Source organism: Oryzias latipes, chromosome 4 (genome assembly GCF_002234675.1).
Source record: "Oryzias latipes chromosome 4, ASM223467v1".
Classification (NCBI taxonomy): domain Eukaryota; kingdom Metazoa; phylum Chordata; class Actinopteri; order Beloniformes; family Adrianichthyidae; genus Oryzias; species Oryzias latipes.
Genome location: NC_019862.2, coordinates 31,695,582 through 31,720,188, shown reverse-complemented (window position 1 = coordinate 31,720,188; position 24,607 = coordinate 31,695,582). Strand labels below are relative to the sequence as shown.

The following is a 24,607-nucleotide window of genomic DNA, read 5'->3' as shown; positions in this document are numbered from 1 at the left end:
TAAATATTTTCTTATCAGGATGTTTATGTCTCCAAATGTCAATCAAATCAAGTCTATTACATATGTTTTTCAACTCTTTTGCGTCTTCTTTCCTGGGTGGAAATCTATCAAGGTGGCCATTCATTACAGCATTAAAATCTCCTCCCCATAAAATCTTAGTGGTGGGATATTTTTGTAGGAGTGTCTTAATTTTTTTTTCCAATGTTAAAAAGATTGTATTGTTGTTTGTTGGATTATTGGAGGCATATGTATTAATTAAAATAAAATAAAATTGGTCAAAATTCACTACAAGAATAATCCATCTCCCATTTTTGTCAATTAAATGCTCAAGAGTGCGGCCTTTAAATTTGCCCTGTAAAATGATTACCCCTGCTGACCTGTTGCTACCAAAAGAAAACCAGACATTTTTACCCCATTGACTTCTCCAAAACTCCCTATCTGCTTCAGAAGCGTGTGTCTCTTGAATGAAATAAAAGTCTGCATTTTTGTTTTGGCAATATAAAAAAACACATTTTCTTTTCAGTTGGTCTCTGATACCCCTGGCATTCACTGTTAGAACAGATAATGACATGAACTATAAGAACAAGAAAAAAGAGAAAATTAACTTAGGAACTTCCTGGTTTTGTTCAGGAACCGCTGCACATATTCAATATGCCTTAAACTTTGAGTCTGTTTTATACCGTCATACTGACCTTTACAAACATATTTCAGCTTAACTCAGTAATATTTCCTTGCCGTTTACAAAAGCCCTGTTTCCAATGAAATAGGCTTTCTCTCCTTTCTTCCTGGCTGCCTCCACTGCTGGCCATAGGCGGCTGCGAGCTTCCTTATCAGCAGATGTGAGATCTTCCTGGAGACGAAGATGATGATCCAGTAGGTAGACGTTCTTTTTAGAACTTTTCCACAGGAGATCTCTGGCCGATCTGGACAGGAACCTGATGATTATGGGCCGGGGACGTTGATTGGTTCCATTTCCACTGGGCTTTCCGACTCTGTGTGCGATGTCGATTGCTGAAACCACCACTGCAGAATCTTTGGTTGGTAACATCTCTTTAAAAATGTCTTGAACTCTTGTTTTGACATCCTCTGGATTTCTTTCAGGGACACCAGACAGGCGTAGATTCACTCTTCTGCTGTAGCGATCTGCATCATTCATTTTGGTTTCCATCTCTCCAACCTTCTTTTCCAGCTCTTCACATTGCTTTTTCAGGCTCTCATTTAGTTTTTTCAAGTCCATGACCTCCTGATGGCAAAACTCAAGCGACTTCTTTAAATTGTCAATTTGGACAGTATTGTAATGCACAGCTTCGTCAGTTTTGTCTGCTCGTTCGTTAATTTTTTCGGTAACTGCTTTGATGATGGTGGACTGAAGCTCAGACAAAGTCGGCTCCGTTGCAGCGCTTTTCTCAGGATTATTTTGCTTTTCTTCTCCTCTCACCTTCTTGGGGGGATGTTTCATAGGTGTATTTGGCATTGAAGAGCATTCTTCATCATCCTTCATGTGACATGCATAGGAATGGGTCTCTCTGATGTTTCGTTTTTCCTTAGAAGCATCCACTTCCATATTTTCCAAAGAGCTGCTGCGGTTGAGAGAGCCGCGGATATCTTTTGATTTCTTCATCATTATTAGTTTGGATTTCGAAATATTAATTTGAAAAAACTTCACGGAAAAACTTTTTCTGTTGTTTCAAGGCAAAGGGTCGGCGAAAAAAAACAGTTTGTGCAGCGAATTCCAAGTTTTAAGAACTCACAGAAGTTTCTTACATGCGGTCGCGGTCGCCATCTTGGCCAGCACCTTCTGTGAAGATTTTTCCATCGTGAGGGTGTTACCAAGATGGCGGAATAAGCGGTTACTTTTTTTGGGGCTCCGACGCTTTACCTGAAATAATAACTCTTTCTATATGACAAGTTCAACCAAAGCTAAAGAAAATACCAGCAAAGAACTCTCAAACCGATTCAGCTTGAAAGAGGTTTGTTTACCACTGTTTTCGTTATATTTTTCAAACTTCGACGTGAAGAAATGGCTAACACTAGCAAAGACCATGAGTACCATCTAGTGGCTTCAGGACAGACGTGCAGCGAGGGAGAAGTTGAATGGATGGAGGAACAGGAAGACATCTCACAAGATCAGACGAGAGTCAACAGACATCATACACCGGTAAAAAGCCCAAACCCTAAAAAGATTAAAAAGAATGCTCCCCAAGAACGCAAGGAGGAAATATCCAACAGTGTCCTCTTTAACGCGATTCAGACCCTGACAACCAAGTTTGACACTCAAAGCGAATATCTGAAAGGATATGAGTTTCAACTGCAAGAGATCACAGATGCAGTTAAACAAGTTAAAGAATCTGTTGATGCAAATACAGCTGCTGTTAAAAGTGTTGTGGAAGATGTGAACCGCCTCAAACTGCAGATGGTGTCTATGCAAAAAGAAAATGCTTCTCTCCGTGAAATGTGTCTGGAACATGCAAGATATAAAAGAAGATGGTCTTTGCGACTTATTGGCCTTCCTGAGAAAGAAGGGGAAATCACACGAGATGAAACTCTCAAGATCCTTTCCAAAGTGATGTCGGTCAACGTTGAGGAACTACGACACTCAGTGGACACAGTGCATCGGCTGGGACAGAAAGGAAAAAATAACCAACCAAGACAGATTATCATCCAGTTTGGAATGAGAGTTGTTCCAGACCAAGTCTGGAGAATGTCAAAAAATGCAAAAATCTGCAAAGATCTAAATGTTCGCTTCAAAGAAGACTTTTGCAAAGAAGACAGGGAGACTCGTCAGCGTCTTTGGCCGAAAGTGGAGGAGGCGAGGAAGAGAGGACTCAAGGCCTTTTTAAAGGACGGATACGCGGTCATCGATGGTCATCAGGTCACTGCTTGAAACCAACACTCCTTCATCTAGACGGAATGGACAAAGACATCTTCCTGAAGAAGAAGAGAGAAAATAAATCCAAAGCTGGTATGTTATTGTGTTGAATGTTATTACAGCTTTGAGAAAACAGATTAGAAAAATGTGAAATTGCATTATAGCCCTTTATGGAGTTAATTGCTTTCCAGCTATTCATTATGGTTCTTTCTTTGTTATCTTTAAATGTTCGTGGTTTTAAGAATGTAACAAAGCGCAAGGCAATTTTTCTTTACTGTAAGGCACAAGTTAACGTGAACTGTTTTTTCTTTCAAGAGACACACAGTAGTGAAGAAGATTTTGATTTTTGGAAATCTCAGTGGGGCAGTGGAAACATTTATTTATCTCATGGAAGTCCTCGTTCAGCAGGAGTGGCAATTTTCTTACATAATTTTGATGGTAAAATTGTTGATCATAAAAGTGACACAGAAGGTCATTGGCTAATGGTTAACATTGAGGTGGACGCCACTAAATATATTCTTGTTAACATTTATGGTTTCAATAATAGGACAAAAAATCAGAAATTCCTCACAAACATAAATCACAAGATAATCAACTGGAAACAGATGTATGCAACTGACAAGATTATTGTTGCAGGTGATTTTAACGTAGTACCAGATGAAAACCAAGACAGACATCCAACTCAACACAACTCTCCTCATTTCAATAAAATTATTTCTGAATTTTCTAACTCTCTCGACCTTATCGACATTTGGCGTAGACAAAATCCAAATAAGCTTCAATACACCTGGAATAACTCTCAACACTCTCAACGCTCAAGGATAGATTACTGGTTAGTAACAAGTAATCTAACATCTTCAACCTTGAATTGTAATATCTCCCACTCTCCTCTCACTGACCACTGTGCTATCACTTTGGCTCTTTCCCCTGAAAAAAATCAACCAAAAAATGGAACATCCCACTGGAAATTCAATAATAGCCTTTTAAATAACAAAAACTTTTGTAAAAAAATCAAATCACTTATTCCTGAAATAAAAGAAATACAATACCTGTCTCCTATTAATAGATGGGAGTGGTTGAAATTTAATATTAGAAAAATTGCAATTGTAGAAGGAAAAATTTTGGCTAGAAAAAAAAGACAAGAACAGACTGAAATAATTTCAAAATTAAACACTTTGTGTAATTTAACTCAACTGAGTGAGGAAAATGTCATTGAAATTAACAAATTGCAATCTAAATTAGATGAACTCTATACCGAAAAAGCCAAAGGAGCATTTATTCGTTCAAAGGCAAAGTGGATGGAAGATGGAGAAAAAAATTCGACTTACTTTTTTAACTTGGAAAAAAGTAGACAAAGGAAAAAAACAATCACTAAGTTACAGATAGAAAACTCTCTAGTAGACGATCAAAACAATATTAAGGACTATATCACCAACTTCTATAAAAATCTTTACACTACTCAATATTCAAATCAAAACACACTTTTATTTGAAAGGTTAATCTATGATAAAGTCCCTAAAATAGATAAGACATTTAGAGATCTCATGGAATCTGAACTTACTATAGATGAGCTTGATAAAGCTGTTTCCCAGATGGCCAGTGGTAAATCACCTGGACCTGATGGAATTACAGCTGAGTTCTACAAACACTTTTGGACTGACATCAGAGAAATGTTGTTTGAGGCATTCAATGAATGCATCGACGAACAGATGTTGTCACCTACAATGAAAAGAGGCATTATTTCCCTTTTACCCAAACCAGGCAAAGATGTGTTATTAATTGATAATTGGAGACCAATCACACTTCTTTGTTGTGACTATAAAATACTAGCACATATCTATGCTAACAGACTGAAATCAGGAATATCTCAGATCATAGACGAATCACAATCAGCATTTATTAAGGGGAGACATATTCACCACCACACTCGCTTAATCTTAGATATATTAGATTACAATCAAATTATTCCTCAGGATAGTCTTATCCCTTTTTTGGATTTTTTTAAGGCCTTCGACTCATTAGAACACGCCTTTTTGTTTAATGCCTTGAAAACCTTTAGCTTTGAATCAAAATTTTGTAACATAATTAAAATGTTCTACAAAGACATAAGTAGCAACATTGCACTCAACCGAGGTTTCTCAAACAGTTTTCCTGTTAATAGAGGTGTTCGCCAAGGATGTCCAATTAGCCCGCTGTTGTTCATAATTTCAGCAGAATTACTAGCTATCTTTCTTAAATATTCTCCAGATTTTGAGGGTATTAACATTTTCGACAGGGAATTTAAAATTAGTCAATTTGCTGATGACACAGCTTTATTTTTAAAGAATAAAAATATGGTACCTGTTATCAATAAAATACTTTTGTTTTCAAGAGCATCTGGCCTTACCCTAAATCTCAAAAAATGTGAAATCTTACCTATACATACCTGCAATCAAAGTATTATTGAAAACATACCTGTAAAAAGTGAAGTGAAATATCTTGGTCTAATAATAACAAAAAATAGTAATGATAGAGAAAGTGTAAATATCACTCCCAGACTAAAAACAATACAGAAAACTTTAAATCAATGGTTGGGACGTGGCCTATCAATATTTGGCCGCATTCTATTATCCAAGGCGGAAGGTTTTTCAAGACTTGTGTATCCCTGTCACTCATTATATACATACCCAAAAAACATCAAGTTGTCTAATTCTATTCTCTTTAAATTTATTTGGAAAAATAAGACTCACTATATACGAAAATCACAATTGGTCAGAGATTATAAAAATGGCGGTTTAAAAGCTTTAGATGTTGAATCACAGATTGTAGCTTTTAGAATGAAATGGTTAAAAGGCTGTATTTCCCAGCCTCATTCTATGTGGTATCATATCCCAAACAAACTCTTCGGTAAGATCGGGGACTGGAGTTTTTGCTGAAGTGTGATTATAATATTTCAAAAGTACCAATAAAACTATCAAACTTTTACAAACAAGCCTTAGAATTTGGGAAGATGCTTTTCAACCATAACTTCTCCCCTCACAACACTGTTTTATGGAACAACAGATTTATAACTGTAAACAAGAAATCCTTGTTTATGTCTGAATGGTATGATAATGGTGTGTATTTTGTCCATGACTTGATGCGTACTGATGGAAGGCTGTTATCATACTATGAGTTTGTAACCAAATACAAGATTAAGGATTCTAGTAACTGTTATAACAAAGTCTGTAAAGCAATTCCCATACCTCTACTTAATCTCATTCAAAACATACTACAATACAATGAAATCAAACCACAACTTTCGGAGCTGAAAATTTATAATATTCCCCTAAAAGATAAAAAATGCAACAATAAATTAATAACTCTAACCTTTAAACAATTAATTTTCTGCAACTTTAGTATAAACAATAGATGCGATTTAGAAACCACCCAAATGAACAAATCTTTTTCTTTATACACAAAGTACCCACTTCCTCCTAAAATGAAAGAAACGCATTTTAAAATAATATCTAAAATTTACCCTGTTGGAGATTTTTTACATAAAAGATTCAAATTTGAATCGGAACTATGCATATTCTGTTCATCTGAAACTGAAACATTAGAACATCTGTTTTACAGTTGCAACCAGGTTAAAATATTTTGGTCTGATATACACAATTGGTTGTCACTCAAAATTTTAAATATTCCCTTTTTTTCCTTATATGATGTTCTTTTCTATATGGAAAATCTGGACCCGGGAATTTCTGATGTCATTAATGTTGTTATTATTTTATGCAAACATTTCATTCATTTGTGTAAATGGAAAAATACATGCCCTTTATTTAGTATTTTTTTGAATTATTTTTCTGATTATTATAAGTGTCTTAAATGCATTCCTAACAAAAACAAGAAAACTACAGTCATTTATCAAAATATATCAAAAGTATTATTATTTTGAATTGTTTTGGCCTTGCCTTTGCCTATTATTTCATTTTTGTTTCTTTTTCTTTCTATATGTGCATTTATAACGTTTGTTCACCCTAATTTGGTTTGTATATGAGCATCTATAAAAAAAAAAAAAAGGCACACACATTGTTAAAAATATTACTATTTTTCGTTTTTTCAGTCTTATATGTGTGTTTGATATTAAAAATTGTTTATTGTGCAAGTAAGTGACTGTGAATGTCTGTAAATTGAAAAATGTACAATAAAGTTTGTTTAAAAAAATATATATATATTTTTCCATCGTTCCTCTGAGACACGCCCACTCATCTCTGATTGGATGGATCATTATACAGACAGATAACACAGCAAATCACATCTCAGAATGAACAAACGAGACATACAGGTTAGGTTGTGGGGCAAAATAAAACTTTATTCTTTTAATTTTTTTTAATTAAACTTTTCAAAGACAAAAATGTCCGAATTACCGCCCTAACCCTTATATAGTGCACTATATAGTGCGGTCGCCATTTTGTAGTGCTGTCCGAATCTACAGTTCAAAAATCATGTGCACTAGAAATTACCCAGAATTCTCTACGAAAAACCAGTGTGGATCGATGCTCACTCGATCGGTTAACCCAGGGCCTTATAACATTAATACCCAAACCTAAAAAGGATTTACTCCTCATTGACAATTGGCGTCCAATCTGCCTGCTTAACAATGATTATAAAATACTTGCCTTAATCTTCGCTGAAAGGTTAAAAAAGGTTTTGGATAATATAATAGATGAGACTCAGTCTGGCTTCATGCAAAATAGACACATATCAAATAATATCAGATTAGTACTTGATTTAATTGATTATTCAGATTATTGTCCCGACGAAAGCTTTATTCTTTTTCTCGATTTTTACAAAGCCTTTGACACAATTGAACACAACTTCATACTCCATGCGTTAGAAAAATTTGGTTTTGGTCCATTCTTTAGAGGAGCTGTTAAAACCATGTATGCAGGAGGAAATTGTTCTATCAAACTTCATGCTGGGACTTCTCCTCGATTTTTACTAAAAAGAGGAGTCAGGCAGGGATGCCCCATTTCCCCTTATTTATTCCTCCTCTGCACCCAGCTCCTCACTGACTCTATAAAACTCAGCTCACTAAAAGGTATTTCAATAGCAGACCACACAGTCACTATCAGCCAACTAGCTGATGATACCACCCTCTTTCTAAAAGATCATTCTCAGGTACCGTTAGCCATTAATCTGATTAATAATTTTTCCGTTGCATCTGGACTCTGTTTAAACATAAAAAAATGTGAATTATTTGCTCTTAAACACTGCGACGTCCTCTCTATCTGTAATATTCCAGTGAAAGAGTCCATTACCTACTTAGGAATTACTTTCTCTAAAGATAAAAAAGCCAGATGCCAATTAAATTTTGACCCAATTATTAATAAAACACAGACAAAGCTGAACCAGTGGCTCCAGAGAGATTTATCATTGAGAGGCAGAGTTTTGCTAACTAAAGCAGAGTGTGAGGAACCCGAAGCTGCTCCGCCAGATGCTCAATGGTCAACCGATCTGCGGGTCTGCCGGTCTGGTCTTGTGTCGGACTGACCGTCAGCGTGAAGGGCCACGACAGACACCTTTATGTTGGCAAAGCAGTAGAGACGTGGAAGACCCTGTAAAATAGAAAAATAATTATTTTATTGAGTAAATTAAATCTGATTTTTTTGAATGTTTCATTTTATTCTGATGTCTTAAATTTTAGTTTATGACGTATTTATAAATGCTAGAAAATCTCGAGGGTTTTTTTTGGCTGGGTTTTTGGATTTTTATATAAATATTTAAAAATTAAAGTATTTTTGTTTAAAACAAGTGATATGGTTTGACTCTGAATAAAAAATACTAAACTTTGATCTCACAAGTGTTTCATGTAGTTAACTATACAGTTCATAGTCCAGTGTTGAAAAAGAATGTTAAACTCTTACCCAGCAGACTGTGTAACCTTGAGCACAATTAGTAACAAATGCTTAAATTGAACTAATAAAAAAACTTTAAGTTTAACTCACAGGTTGTTCATGTCTGGTCAGGGGCATCCAGAGGAAATCTTCTGAGACGTCTGCTTCTCCTCCTTGCTGTCCTGTGATGCAGCATATCTGCTCATTTTTGGTTTGATCTCACGAAAAACGGTTGAATTATTGCCAGGAACACGGACAGATTCATATATAAAGCTATTTTCAGTAAGGTAGAAGATAAAACTACAGAAAAAAAATGCTTTCTCGCAAGAGCCCGTAAATCGTTCAGCGGCACAAAAATAAATATTGCCATGGACTAATGACTTGAGGGTTTATTTATCAACAAATACATAAAATCTACACCAATGTGTTTGTAATTTTATTATTTATAAATCAGCCACGTTTTCCATCAGAACACAGCAGATTCATAAATAGTCTTCATAAAATGTTCATATTTATTATATTTTTAATTTGACAAATGGGTGTCATTCTCGGCGTTAAATAGAAGTAGTTCCCCTCCAGACCAGGTGGTGGCGGTAATGCGCCTCTTTGTTTTCGTGCCAAGCGCCATTCGAAAACACCCGAAAGAGAAAACTAGTGAGCACGGGTGTCCGAATTGCTTTGAAAATTCAGAGAACTATATAGAGAACTATATAGTGCCGCACTATATAGGGTTTTAGTAGTTAGGGGTTAGGGCGGTAATTCGGACACAGCCATAAACTCCAGCAGAGGATGAATACTACGGTGGCCGAGAACCGCCATTGCAGCAACAACAAAAAAAGGAGCAAAAATGAAAAACTACTAGCAAAAAAGAAAAAAAACGATTTGAAAAAGCGATGCAAAAATAAATAAATGCAAACATAAAAAGCAATGCATCTAGAAAAATGGCTGCAATTTATTTTTTACAACTTTATTGTACAAAACAGAAGTAAAATACAAAACACAATTTCACAAAGTAAACTTCAGATATGCCAGGGGAGCATATTACATAAGGGTTGAGAGGAGGCAAGATGGCGGAATGAACGAACGTACTTTGCGGGCTCCGGTGTAAGATTTTTTTTCTGTCCTTGTTTGTGAGGTTTTTTTTGCATTCTATAACCAAGAACACTGCAAGTTTTTTTCTATTTCTCTATTTAAAGTTTGTGAGAGGAATCGCGGACTACCGTAAACTTGATTTTTTTCTTCCTTTCGAAAATCGAAAGTAAGCTAACCGAAATGCAAATGGACGAGCACGACTATTATTCCCAGTCCGATATTCACGAGATGACAGAGGAAGCTGTTGAAGTGACTTCAGGGGATGGAGAAAGGTCCAAAGAAAAGTTAGTGAACCTTGCACACACTCCAGTCAAAGCTCCTCATCCTAAAAAGCAAAAGAAAGGGAGCGGGCAGAACGTGCAGGATGAAAGTATGTTCGAAAGAATTATGGAAGCCGTGGCCGCCCTGACGGAGAAGGTCGACATGCAAACGACCAAAATGGATGAGCAGACAGCCCTACTGAAAAAGTTTGATGAAAGAATTGATGCCAACTCAGAAGCTATAAAAAGGAATAAGGGAGTTCTAGAACACCTGGAGAAAAGAGTGGCTGAACTTCAAGGAGACAACAAGCGGCTAAAGGAAGCGGTGGCTGAGCATGCTCGCTACAAACGGAGGTGGAATCTGCGGCTGAATGGTTTGGCTGAGAAGGATGGAGAAGACATCAGAGAAACCGTCATCGGCATCTTGACCAGGGTGGTTCCCATCGGCGCGGACCGCCTGCGAGAGGCAGTTGACACGGTCCATCGGTTGGGAAGAAAGGGGAACGCGGCGACTTCCAACAATATGCCGCGGTCGATAATCCTGCAGTTTGTGTCCAGAGTGGTCCGGGATGACGTGTGGAAACGGTCAAGAGAGGCGAGAGTCTGCAAGGAAATGCACGTCCACTTTAAAGAAGATTTCTCCAAGGAGGACAGGGAGGCGAGAGCCAAGCTGTGGCCGCTGGTCCAAGAGGCGAGGAAGCGGGGTCAGAGAGCGTTCCTGAAGGAGGGGTACGCGCTGATCGACAATCGAAGAGTGGACCCTCAATAGGTTCCAGTCAGTGAGAGTTAGTGTTCTGTCAGTTCATGTTCTTGGTGAAGAATGCTCATTGAATTGTCTGGTAAGGACAGTATTGTTCATTCCTGCACATCTTCTGCGGTTGTTGTGCTATTGGTAATTCCTAAATGTTTTCTTTCATTTCTTTAAACACTAGGGGGCTTAAAAACAATGTTAAGCGAAAAGCTATTTTTTTATTTTGTAAGGAGCAGAAAGCTAAATGTGTTTTTTTGCAGGAAACCCATTCAGTTGAAGAAGATGTAAACTTCTGGAAATTACAGTGGGGTGATTCTATTTATGTCAGTCATGGGACCTCTCATTCAGCTGGTGTTATGATACTTTTAAACAAATTCCCGGGAAAAGTTATTAACCATTTTGGGGATACCTATGGCCATTGGTTGATATTAATATTTGAGTTTAATGGTGAAATATTTATTTTGTTTTGTGTATATGGTTATAATGAAAGAGCTAAAAACAAAACACTCTTCTCAGACTTATGTAAACAAATTCTAGACCTTAAACACGCTCATTTAACTGATAATGTCATAGTTGGAGGTGACTTTAACCTGGTGCCAGACCTTTGGTTAGACAGACATCCACCTAGAGCACAATGTCACAAGTTTGATGATCTGGTTGTTGAATTTATGAATGTTGTCAATTTAGTTGATTATTGGAGAATTCTGAACCCAGTGACCAGGCAATATACATGGTTTAATGCTGCAGGAAATGGACAATCTTCAAGGTTAGATTATTGGTTAATATCTTCATCATTAGTAAAATATATTGATAAATGTTCCATTTCTGCTTCACCCACCCTTAACAGACCACTGTGTTGTTTCCTTATCCCTTCAATGGAATCGGTCAGTAACTGATTTAATTCAAATTTGGAAATTCAACAATATGCTTTTGGAAGACTCCTGTTTTTGCAACAAGGTTAGAGAATTAATAACAGAAGTTGATGCTTTGGACATGTCACCTGTGAGTAAATGGGAATGGTTTAAGTTTAAAATTAGAAGTCTTGCAATTGATTTTAGTAAAAGTGCCTTTAGATTGAAACGTCTAAAACAACAAAATATTTTAAGAAATATTAATGACCTATGTAAAAAGATGGATTTGTCGGCTGAGGAATTATTAGAATTAAATAAATTACAAAGCGAGTTAGACATTTTGTATATTGAAAAAGCTAAAGGTGCATTTGTAAGATCCCGAGCTCGCTGGATTGAAGAGGGAGAAAAAAATACCACATATTTTTTTAATCTTGAAAAGCAAAGGCAATTAAAAAAGCAAATTAACAAATTATCAGTAAATAATTTTGTTTATGAAGACCAAGGGGAGATTAACAAAGAAATACACACTTTTTACTCCAATTTATATAAGTCCTATCATTCCGAAGCTGACTGTGAAATTTTATTCGAAAGCATTGAAGGATTGAACCAAAACATTGATTTAGAATTTAAGCATTTTATGGAAAATGATTTAGACATTGCGGAAATGGATGCTGCTGTACTAAAGATGTCCTCTGGGAAATCTCCTGGCTTGTAGTGGATGGGTGTCAGTCAGCATTTATTAAAGGAAGAAATATCCATAATCACATTAGGTTGGTAGTAGATTTGTTGGATTATTGTGACTTTGTTGACCCCGATAGTTTGATATTATTTCTAGATTTTTATAAAGCATTTGACACATTGGAGCATTCCTTTTTAATTAAAGCCCTGAAATTTTTAGGATTTGGTGATAAATTTTGTAATATTATTAAAATGTTTTATAATGATATTTATAGTTCAGTTTCCTTAAATCCAGGAATTACTCCCCGATTTGTAATTAAAAGGGGAATCCGACAAGGTTGCCCCATCTCCCCCAAACTGTTTATATTAGCTACTCAGTTATTAACCATCCTCATAAAACACAGTTATGATATTGAAGGTATTTTATATTTTTGATAAGCAATACAAAATTAGTCAGTTTGCAGACGATACTGCTTTACTTCTAAAAAAACGTTGCAGAGGTTGTTAAAGCTCTAAGTAGGCTTCAGTTATTTTCCAAAGCATCAGGATTGAAGTTAAATATTCCCAAATGTGAAATTCTCCCCATTCACTCATGTCAGCACCAAACTATTGAAGCCATTAGGGTTGTTCATGAAGTGAAATATCTGGGTGTATTATTACTAACTAAAAACACAATAAGAAGGGAAGAAGTCAACATTACAAACCGATTGTTTGACATAAAAAAAAGTTTGAGTCGTTGGTTGACAAGAGATTTGACTATCTTTGGGAGAAATCTGTTAACCAAAGCAGAAGGCGTCTCTAAGATTATTTATCCCTGCTATTCCTTATACATATCCCCTCCAAACATCAAAAAAGTTAACTCTATTATTTTTCAATTCATATGGAAAAACAAAACACATTATATCAAACGTTCCCAACTGGTCAAAAGTTATGATAATGGTGGCATCAAGGCTCTAGATTTTGAAGCTATGGTCGGTACTTTCAGAATTAATTTTTTAAAAGCTCTTCTGGTTGATAGTAACTCCATGTGGTTTCATATTCCAAGGTCCATCTTTAAACATTTAGGAGGCATAGACTTCCTTTTGAAATGTGATTTTGAAGTAAATAAGATTCCATTCATTTTGTCCAACTTCCATAAACAGGTTCCTCAGTTTTGGAAAATGATATTTAATCACAATTTTACCCCTCATGGATCAACATTATGGAATAACAGAACAGTATTAGTTGGTAGGAAATCTATATTCAAACAGGATTGGTTTGACAGAGTGACGGTAATTTTTTGACCTTTTCTTCGTTTATAGATAAATACAGTCTCACCTGCAGCCTTAAAGAATTTAAAAAAGTATGTCGAGCTATTCCTGCTGCTTTGATTCATTTAATAAAGAACACTGTTTTCACTCCTCATAGAACAATTATCTCATTACCAAAATTACAGATAAATGGATGTAATTTCTTAGATTTGAAACTAAATAACAATCTTTTGAACAACTTTTTAAAAGATAGAATTTATCATGTCCATAATCGAGCCTCTTTTAGATCATTCTCTTATTCCAACAGCCAATCTCTGTTAGTTAAAGCACACTCAAAGTACATTAAATGGCCTGTTCTGCCCAAAATAAAAGAAACTCATTTCAAAATAATAAATAGATATTATCCTGTCTCCGATTTTCTTCAAAGCAGATTTAAATTTGACGTGGAATCTTGCATTTTTTGTAACTCCAATGAGGAAACGCTGGAACATTTGTTTTTTTTATGCGATTACTCTAAGGAATTCTGGACTCAAATAAGGAATTGGATTAATTTAAAACTTAACATTCCCCCTTTTGGTATTTCTGATGTCCTGCTGTTTATGGAAAATATTGATGATTCTTTCTCAAATATCATTAATATCATCTTACTTTTAGGAAAATACCATATCCACTGTTGCAAGTGGAGAGGTTCCAAGCCCTCCTTCCCAGGTTTTATTAACGATTTTAAATTATATTATTCCTCACTGAAAAGATTACAATCCTCAGTAGGTGTTAAAAAAATATCTAAACAAATTTCCTTGTGGCTTTTATTCTAGTTTCCATCCTGTGTTATCATTTGGCTCCTGTTATTTATTATTTTATTTTTTGTAAGTGTTTTTAACACTATATGTTTATGGCTGAGAGTATTTTTTACCCCCTTAGTGTTTTTGTATTTTGTGGTGTGTTCATCCTCTGCGGGAGTTTGTATTTTTGTCTTTGAAAAGTTCAATAAAAAAAAATAAAAAAAGAAAAAAAATAAAAATATTACATAAGGGTTAATGGCAGACAAAGTGTGCGTTTATTACTTTTATGCACGCCGTGGAAGCCTTTGCGTCTGACGGATGCTTCTGCAAAGTAGGTACGTAGGTGGTGCTGCTGTTAGAGCGGCACCACAAGGGATTGTGGGATAGCATTCCCTTTGCCTGTCTGGACGGATTTGGGTGAAAGTGTGGCTTTTTGACAAAATGTGTTTAGTTGATTAGCTGTTTTACTGTGTTTTGTCGTGTATTGCCAATTTATTTTGTCCTACTATGCTTAAGTCTCTGAACCATGAGTGAGAGGGAGAGAGAGGATGATTAGTTTATATAGCACCCCTACACCATTTGTGTGTATTGACAATATTGGAATAGGGTGTAGATGCATATAATTACTGTGTTTATGGTAATTTAATATTTTTATTGTTATAAAAACGACTATATCTGCCGGCTCAAACTTAGACAAACTTTGGCAAAATGTGATAATTTATATATACATATGCATGACAAGGAAAATGGAAATAAGTTCAGAAACTTGTGCGTTTACTTTGTTCTTTTTTCCAAGCAGAAACGCTTTCTTTAGGGTTAGGGTTAGGGTTACCCTAGGGCAAAATGAGATCAAGTCAAATGAATTACACATTCACAAATCACAGATGTAGAAAGGGGATATTACTCCACTGGCTTTTTCACAGCTACCTGTCCAGTCTTAAAGCACAATCATATCTATCTGTCTGTCTGTCGGTCTGTCTGTCTTTCTGTGAGTGATTGGGAGAAACAGCAATATACAGCTTTTGTAGAATTTTTTTCCCCTTTTTCAAAATAAAACATTTCTCAAAATCAAAGATAGTTCAGACAATTAATAAAAGGAGTACAGTATAAAAATATTTCTTCAGCGGACTGGCCTTCTTCCATTCATTTTCTGAACCCGCTATAACCTATGTATAACCTCTTCCATCCTTGTGCTGCGCTTGCGCCAACGCGCTCCGACTACTACCGTGTCAACCTGCTGCTATGATGACCGTATCTAGCGCTCTCTGTGTAGGACACACTGAGGAGCGCGGAGGAAAACAACTCTGAGCTACAGAGGATGTGAACAGGTGAACAGGTGGAGAGGAAAAGCAGGTAGAGAGGTGGGGGAGGGGCTTTGGCTTCAAACTGTCAGAGAGATGGAAACACGGGCGTCATTCAGACGTAGCTTTCCCTGCGGGAGTTGAAGCAGAGACTTTCTCTGGGATGATTTATGAACTAAAACATGGAAAGATGATTACCAAGTAGAACTCTTCAAAATAATAAACCTGATCTCTCCACATTCTCCGTGTCCACACAGATATGCAGCGATCAGACCATAACGTTAGCTCGTAGCTCCACCCACACGCGACCGCGGTGTCAGCTTTAAAGAACGTAACTTCTAAGAGGAGGGGCGGGGCGGCAAACCCCCAACAACAGGTTAGATGACAGAGAGGCCATTAGGCCTACCTGGTGCGTTCACGGAGCTTCAGAACATAAGACTTCAACAGCCACCCAGCCTAATGTAGTCCGCTATTCTATATTCATGAGGGGGAAAAACCCGCCGAACAGACCCTAAAACCGCCCAAATTATGCATACCCGCCCAAAGCCATTTTTACCCGCAAACTTAGAACCAAAACCGCCCAATTGGGCGGAAAACCGCCCAATCTGGCAACACTGAGCGTAATTACGCTAACTCATTTCCAGTCTTTTGGAACCGACAAACCCAGAGTAAACAAGTTCAGGCGGATTTCAGCCAAAGTTCAGGGTTAAAGTCAGGGTAGATTAAACATGCTTCCTGGAATACCCCCCAGGTCTGCTAGCTGCCTGGCAGACTTAGAGCTGCCCGACCACTTTCGTCTTGGCTTTCTTAATGTAAAATGCATGTAATATGCTCCCCTGGCATATCTGAAGTTTATTTTGTGAAATTGTGTTTTGTTTTGTACTTCTGTTTCGTACAATAAAGTTGAAAAAAAAAATTGCAGCCATTTTTCTAGATGCATTGCTTTTTTATGTTTGCATTTATTTATTTTTGCATCGCTTTTTTTATTTTTTGCTGGTAGTTTTTTATTTTTGCCTCTTTTTTTTGGTTGCTGCTTCTTTTTTTAATTTGCATTTCATTTTTCTTTTTTGCTTCTAGTTTTTTATTTTTGCTCCTTTTTTGTTGTTGCTGCAATGGCGGTTCTCGGCCACCGTAGGAATACACCACAAAATACATAAACACTAAGGGGGGTAGAAAATACTCTCAGTCATAAACATAAAGTGTTAAAACACTTACAAAAAATAAAATAAAAAACAACAGGAGCCAAATGATAGCACAGGACAGAAACTAGAATAAAAGCCACAAAGAAATTTGTTTAGATATTTTTTTAACACCTACCGAGGATTGTAACCTTTTCAGTGAGGAATAATATAATTTAAAATCGTTAATAAAACCTAGGAAGGAGGGCTTGGAACCTCTCCACTTGCAACAGTGGATATGGTATTTTGCTAAAAGTAAGATGATATTAATGATATTTGAGAAAGAATCATCAATATTTTCCATAAACAGCAGGACATCAGAAATACCAAATTGGGGAATGTTCAGTTTTAAATTAATCCAATTCCTTATTTGAGTCCAGAACTCCTTGGGGTAATCACATGAAAAAAACAAATGTTCCAGCGTCTCCTCATTGGAGTTAAAAAAAAATGCAAGATTCCACGTCAACTTTAAATCTGCTTTGAAGAAAATCGGAGACAGGATAATATCTATTTATTATTTTGAAATGAGTTTCTTTTATTTTGGGCAGAACAGGCCATTAAATGTACTTTGAGTGTGCTTTAACTAACAGAGATTGGCTGTTGGAATAAGAGAATGATCTAAAAGAGGCTCGATTATGGACATGATAAATTTTTTTCTTTTAAAAAGTTGTTCAAAAGATTGTTATTTAGTTTCAAATCTAAGAAATTACATCCATTTATCTGTAATTTTGGTAATGAGATAATTGTTCTAAGAGGAGTAAAAACAGTGTTCTTTATTAAATGAATCAAAGCAGCAGGAATAGCTCGACATACTTTTTTAAATTCTTTAAGGCTGCAGGTGAGACTGTATTTATCTATAAACGAAGAAAAAGTCAATAAATTACCATCACCGTCAGTTAAATCTGTAACAAAAAGAATGTTTCTGTCTGTTTCCCTGCCCTTAGACCCCCCTTCGCGGTCTAAGGGCAGGGAAACTAAACATGTTACAAACACTGTTGTTTTTTTAAAGGAAATGAACTGAAGCAGTTAAATGAGCGTGTTTAAGGTCTAGAATTTGTTTACATAAGTCTGAGAGGAGCGTTTTGTTTTTAGCTCTTTCATTATAACCATATACACAAACCAAAATAAACATTTCTCCATTAAACTCAAATATTAATATCAACCAATTGTCATAAGTGTCCCCAAAATGGTTAATAACTTTTCCCGGGAATTTGTTTAAAAGTATCATAACACCAGCTGAATGAGAGGTCCCATGACTGACATAAATAGAATCACCCCACTGTAATTTCCAGAAGTTTACATCTTCTTCAACTGAATGGGTTTCCTGCAAAAAAAAACTCATTTTGCTTTCTGCTCCTTACAAATTAAAAAAATAGCTTTTCACTTAACATTGTTTTTAAGCCCCCTAGTGTTTAAAGAAATGAAAGAAAACATTTAAGAATTACCAATAGGCTCCGTGCACGTAACTAAGGAGTTCTACTTCCGCCGCCTTGAGTGTGAGGCCGACCATTTCCGGTTTGCGACTTCTATAGCAGCGACACGGCAGATTTTGATTGCGAAAGATGGCATAATTCACCTGTTGTCTTCAATGTCTCCCGAAAATCAACGTGAAAAACATGTACAGGATTGTCGACCAGTGCGTGGTTACATGGGCAAAATATCGTGTCGAAAAAATATAGTGTCGAAAATACCGGAAGGGAAATGTGTCCCGTTAACAAACCTTTCCTGTCACATTATGCAGCAGTTCGGTAATATACGAGGCGATCTTCCAAACGTGCTTTTATTAATGTTATGAATATTATGAAGAGCCTGTTCGCTCATCATTTTATATTTAATCCGTGTGGTCAGTGCTTTTTTTGTGGAAGAACTAGTACGCAGCTGAAAGAAGAACCCAGGAGAGGCTAACAACACGGGCTAACAACATTAGCCTTTTGATGGACACAAAATCCAGGACCATGCGGGAAACACTGCAATCTGCAGTTTGGCTGCACGTAAATGTCTAGGAATAACATCAGCCTTTATTTTGTCGGGGCACAACTGGAAACACAATTCCATGTGATTTTTCTAAGGACTGAGTGGCATTTCTGCTCTGAAAAGCTCACACACACTGTGCTCTGCTCTGTCCTCGTGAGTCCGGCAGCCGCTAACCCAGAGCGGCGGGACGGCTCGCAGTCCGAATTCTCACACATAACAAAACAACAAAACGCACACGTAACAAAGCACCCTCCCCTCAAACACATTAAGTGGACCGAGGTTCACTCGGTCCACTGGCACCAGAGCCCGAACTCAGAGCTCGGATGCCGGGTCCAGACGTCAGTGGGCACGCATCCCCCCCGCATCTCCCCTCGTGAGGGGTGAAAGAGAGGGGAGAGCCAGCGGGGCGAGAGCGGAGCGGCGCTTTACGCGGGGCGTCCGCAGAGCCGCTGGTCGGTCCCGTATGAGCTCCAAAGCTTTCTCTCAGCGAAACACCGTCTGTGCATGACGTAACCAGAGCAGTAGCAACACACGATCGGAATGACCGTTTACATGCTCCACGATCGGATAAACGATCGGTATAACCCACCTATCTCGATCGGAAAGAAATTTTGATCCGAACGAGTCTGACCGGGGCAAAGTATTCTGAACGTCGTGTTTACATGACGCATTTTCTTTCCGATTGCTGCAAACACGACTCGTCTTGCTTGGGGTGAAGTCCTCCCGCCGTACTCTTACCATCCATTCGGCTCTCACCGACACATCTACTAGAAAGCTATGAAAGCTTATAGTACTGTTGTACTTTGACGAATTCGCACACAGGGGTACACAACAATGTTGTGAAGTCTTTGTCACGCGTTGAAACACCAAACGACTTTCTTTTACCCGAAATCCGCTCATATTTACTCAAAACTAGCAACTCAACAAAACTCCCCACAACAATAACACGACCAACAGGAAGTTGTCGGCCTGACACTCAACACACGGAAGTTAACCGGAAGTTCTATCGTGCACGTAGGCTATAGCACAGCAACCGCAGAAGATGTGCAGGAATGAACAAAATTGTCCTTACCAGACAATTCAATGAGCATTCTTCACCAAGAACATGAACTGACAGAACACTAACTCTCACTGACTGTAATCTATTGTGGGTCCACTCTTCGATTGTCGATCAGCGCGTACCCCTCCTCTGACCCCTCTTCCTCGCCTCTTGGACCAGCGGCCACAGCTTGGCTCTCGCCTCCCTGTCCTCCTTGGAGAAATCTTCTTTAAAGTGGACGTGCATTTCCTTGCAGACTCTCGCCTCTCTTGACCGTTTCCACACGTCATCCCGGACCACTCTGGACACAAACTGCAGGATTATCGACCGCGACATATTGTTGGAAGTCGCCGCGCTCCCCTTTCTTCCCAACCGATGGACCGTGTCAACTGCCACTCGCAGGCCGGTCCGCGCCGATGGGAACCACCCTGGTCAAGATGCCGATGACGGTTTCTCTGATGTCTTCTCCATCCTTCTCAGCCAAACCATTCAGCCGCAGATTCCACCTCCGTTTGTAGCGAGCATGCTCATTTCCCAAAAATTAATAAAGTATTGAATGTCAAATCAAACTTTAGAAAAAATATTCAATGATAAATTAGCTTTATTTATTGAAAAACATAAAATTATAAATGAAAACCAATATGGTTTTTGAGAAAATAAATCAACCTCATTGTTATCTTTGATGCTGTGGAGGAAATCACAAATGCTTTGGACAAAAAGAAATATGCAGCTGGAAGTTTCATTGACTAAAAAAAGCATTTGATACTCTCAATCATGAGGACTAGCACTAACTTGGGTCAAAAGCTATTTAACGGGAAGAAAACGATTTGTCAGGATTGATGAATACACATCAGAAACCAAAGAGATAATTTGTGGTGTCCCACAAGGATCAATTCTGGGCCCGCTGCTATTCGATATTTACATAAATGATATATTCAATGTTTCAAAGCTTATGAAACTCATAGCATTTGCTGATGACACAAATATATTCTATTCTACAGACAACCATAGGGAACTTATCAATGTGGTAAACACAGAGTTAACCCTCCTGTTATGTTGCGGGTCAAATTGACCCGATCAAGGAAAAATAGTTAAAAGTATTTTTTCAGCATGAAACTTCTTCTGCTTGCCTTAATTAGTGTAATCAACATAAATTATGAATTTGGTTCATCTCACATATTTGCAACCCCCCCCCCCCCCCCCTGCATGTTTATATCACATAGATACTGTTCAGGTCAATTTGACCCGGCAGTCAAACTGGAGATACAAGGATGTCTTATTATAAGTTGTATTGTTTTCCTGCAGCTGTGAGACATATTTCACCCCAATCACACACGTAGACACACACACACACAAACACACACACACATGTGCATAGGTGTTATGACTTTTGACAGGAACCATTTATGTTCTCGCAGGAAAACTCAACCCACATTCAGTGGACACTCAACAAGGGAAGGGCAAAACATATAAAAGATTCTCTGCATGGGAGTCCTTCCAACATTACACTCTGTCAGGCAGACCTTTAGAAAATGAGCAGCAGAAGCAGAACGATGACAGTCCAGGAGGCTCTGGAAGTAATCAATGATCATGATCAGAAGACTATCTTGAGCTAAATTTTGATTCTAATGATTCTCATTTTGAACCAGATGAGAAAATTTGCTATTCCTGTTCCTCCAAGCAAGACATTCATATCAAAGAATGGTGAAGTACATTGGTCTTCATCCCCAAATATGCGACAGACAAACCTGTCTGCAGAAAACATAATAAAGACAGTGCCAGGGCCCACCAGGATGGCAGTGACTCATGTGACCATGTCAATTCAATTCAATTTAATTTTATTTGTATAGCCCAAATTCACAACAACAGTCGTCTCAATGGGCTTCGTATCAGTAATTGAAAAAGTAAAACATAAAATCGCGGTGATTTGACAACTGATGCTCATCTGGTTCCTGCTGCTGAAGGTAACTGGAGCTACCTTATCGCCTTCAACACCAACAGCTCCAGTCAGTCCTTTCATTCCATCTTCACCCTGTGGAAACAAAGTGAAACGAATATTTACAATTTATCTTGAAGGTCTGCTGCTCAGAAGAAGCATTTCCATCTGAGGCAATTGTTTTCATTTGATCTTTTGATCCATATGGAGCATCTTCTCTAACGAAGGCGAGAGAAATGAACCCGACATGGTTTGTTCCTGCTCTTCCTCTAAAAAAGAGCCAAATGCTGCAGACAGACAGTCTGGATCATCACCCCACCACCAGACCTGGTGACCCGAGCTGAGACTAGAGCTGATCTGATGACTAACCGAGACTGTGGCGAACCGGAATGAAAGACACTTTCTGTTTGCCTCTCAGTCTGTCAGCGCCCATCACAAGGGGACTCTTGTCAGCCAGGAAATTAGCAACACTCCTTTAATTATTATTAAAACGTTTCCTCTTTAAAAGCAACATTTTTCATGTCTGTAGAAAACAAGCGACTGACAAAAGCCAAGAGGGAAGAACCAGCATTTTTATGCATTACTGCTCTGTAGAGTAAAGTTTATCCAAATCATGACGGCATGGAGTGGTTTGCTCCGGGTCAACAGCTGATTTATCTGGTTTTTGTGGTTGCTTTCGTCATTGAAGGACCACAGATCGATGGAAGATTAAGAAAAGAATCTGTTTTATTTCTGTTGGGTTGAATATTGAGAGTTGCAAAACCAAAACAAATAAAAAACCTCCAAGTCTCCTACTTTAAAAATGTATTTAATTCTGATAGTTTGACCTACATGCATGTTTTTGAATTTGTGAAAACATGGAAAACACATTTCAAAAGAGGTTCAGTTTGAAACACAGACATAATATAATATAATATAATAATATGTACATAGAATAGAATAAAAGGCCTTATTGTCATTATACATGGCATAATTAGATTCAGGGACATTTCTTTAAAGTGGGCAGAAAATTCAATTCAAAAGATTCAAGTGCATAATTGACATTTAGTAAACAGAAAGCTTTTAGGAAAAAAAACTGTTCCTAGGTCTGTTCTAGTTGGTATAGCTCTGTAGCGTCTGACGGAAAGCGGCGGATAGAAAAGGTGAAACCAGGGTGAATTAAAAAAATTAAAAAAAGAAGCAAAAACCTATGTTTGTTTAATATTGAAAATCATTGTAATTTAGTTTTACTGTTTGGAGCAGAGAAATGGTCCCAATCATCTTACAGGAGGTCCTCTGTATCCTTTCGGTCCAGGTGAGCCCATCTCACCCTAAAGCACAAATTGCAGGAGCATGACTGCACTGAAAGAAAATCTACAACAGTTATGATGGCTGAGAAAAAACAGCTGATTTACTCACTGGGGAGCCTTGTTTTCCTTTTGGTCCTCTTTTACCCCTTTTACCCTTCAGGGACATTTTAGATTAGTTTGACAAATAAAGTCACATTTTGATCTTCTCAGACAAAAAAGAAACTTCAAATACCTTTGAGCCTTTATTTCCCTCCAGTCCATGTATGCCACGTTTACCTTCAGCCCCCTATAGAACGTCAGTGATAGTTTTCAGCGGGATCTTGACCCCAAATTGAAGTCAGATGACACAGTTGGAGAACATATGGGGATGATGAGAACTCACTTTGTCTCCTGGCTCTCCTCGTCTGCCCTGCATTCCTCTACCACCAGAGTTTTTGCTCGATTAACATCCCAATTTTTCTACAAGTTTATGTGATGTAAATGCATTCAAGTTTTAGTAGTCACTCACATTCATTCCTACAGGCCCTTGGATTCCTGGAGATCCCAGTTTTCCAGGATATCCCTGCAGAAATCGTTTCATTATTTGTAACTCGTTACAAACTTCTCCACACTCAATAATTTTGGTAACTCAGATGTTTCTTTTAATAAGTTGCTCAGAGTAATGGTATGAAGTAATGTTATTCTGTTAAGAGAGTATATTTTTCCTCAATTATCTGTGACAGAGCTTTGACGATATCAGGTTGGCATTATCATGGAGGTAAGCTCACTTTTGATCCTGGTAATCCAGGCTCCCCCTTCAGTCCGTTTTTACCGATAGATCCCTGAGAAAGAAACTGGAATTATTGATGTCTTCCACTCCTGATTTCCTTAAGATCTCATTTCTTTCAGATATTTGCAAATTTCCAAGTAGGAAAACTGGACAGTTGTCCTAAATAGCAAATACAACAATCTACATACAAACTGTCCGGTAGTGGGTGGTAAATGATCAGATGTTTGGTTGAAATCAGGAGCGGGTACTCCAAGCATCAAAGATGGTGTGTCTGCATGTTTTTCAATGCCCTACTTACATCTGATTACATCTGGATGAATTGTCTATTAAAAACTGTTATTTTTCTCATTTCCAAGTGTGTCAGAATGAGTGTGTCTGCACTGCAAAGCTCAGTCGGGTACATGTCAGCAGATAGATGTCATAATTTATGTCTCAAGAACTGGAACATTCGGAAAAGATTTATCTTATAAAGTTCAAAAAGTGAAAAAAGAAAAAGTCAAGTGTGAAGAAGGTGGAGGACGTCAAGGGCTTAACAGTCCAGAACGACAGAGGGTTTGAGAAAGAGGTGAAGAGGCGTCTGCAAGCAGGTTGGAACGGGTGGAGGAAGCTTTCGGTTTGACGAAAGGAAAGGTGTAGAAGAACTGCAGGCAGAGCAGCCATGTTGTCGGTTTGGAGACTCTGATGCAGATACAAGATTTAAAGATGGAGATAGTGGAGATGAAGTCGTAGA

At 37.7% G+C, this 24,607-nt stretch overlaps 1 long non-coding RNA gene across 1 annotated transcript; it reads right to left on the bottom strand.

Moving 5' to 3' along the window:
• Nucleotides 1-22,735: 22,735 nt before the first annotated feature.
• LOC110013681 lies at nt 22,736-24,399 on the bottom strand. The gene is made up of 5 exons (XR_002873223.1): nt 23,876-24,399; nt 23,491-23,670; nt 23,341-23,394; nt 23,218-23,262; nt 22,736-23,129 (listed from the first exon to the last, which is right to left on the bottom strand). It is a non-coding gene; the product is annotated as an uncharacterized LOC110013681 (long non-coding RNA).
• Between the last annotated feature and the right edge of the window lie 208 nt (nt 24,400-24,607).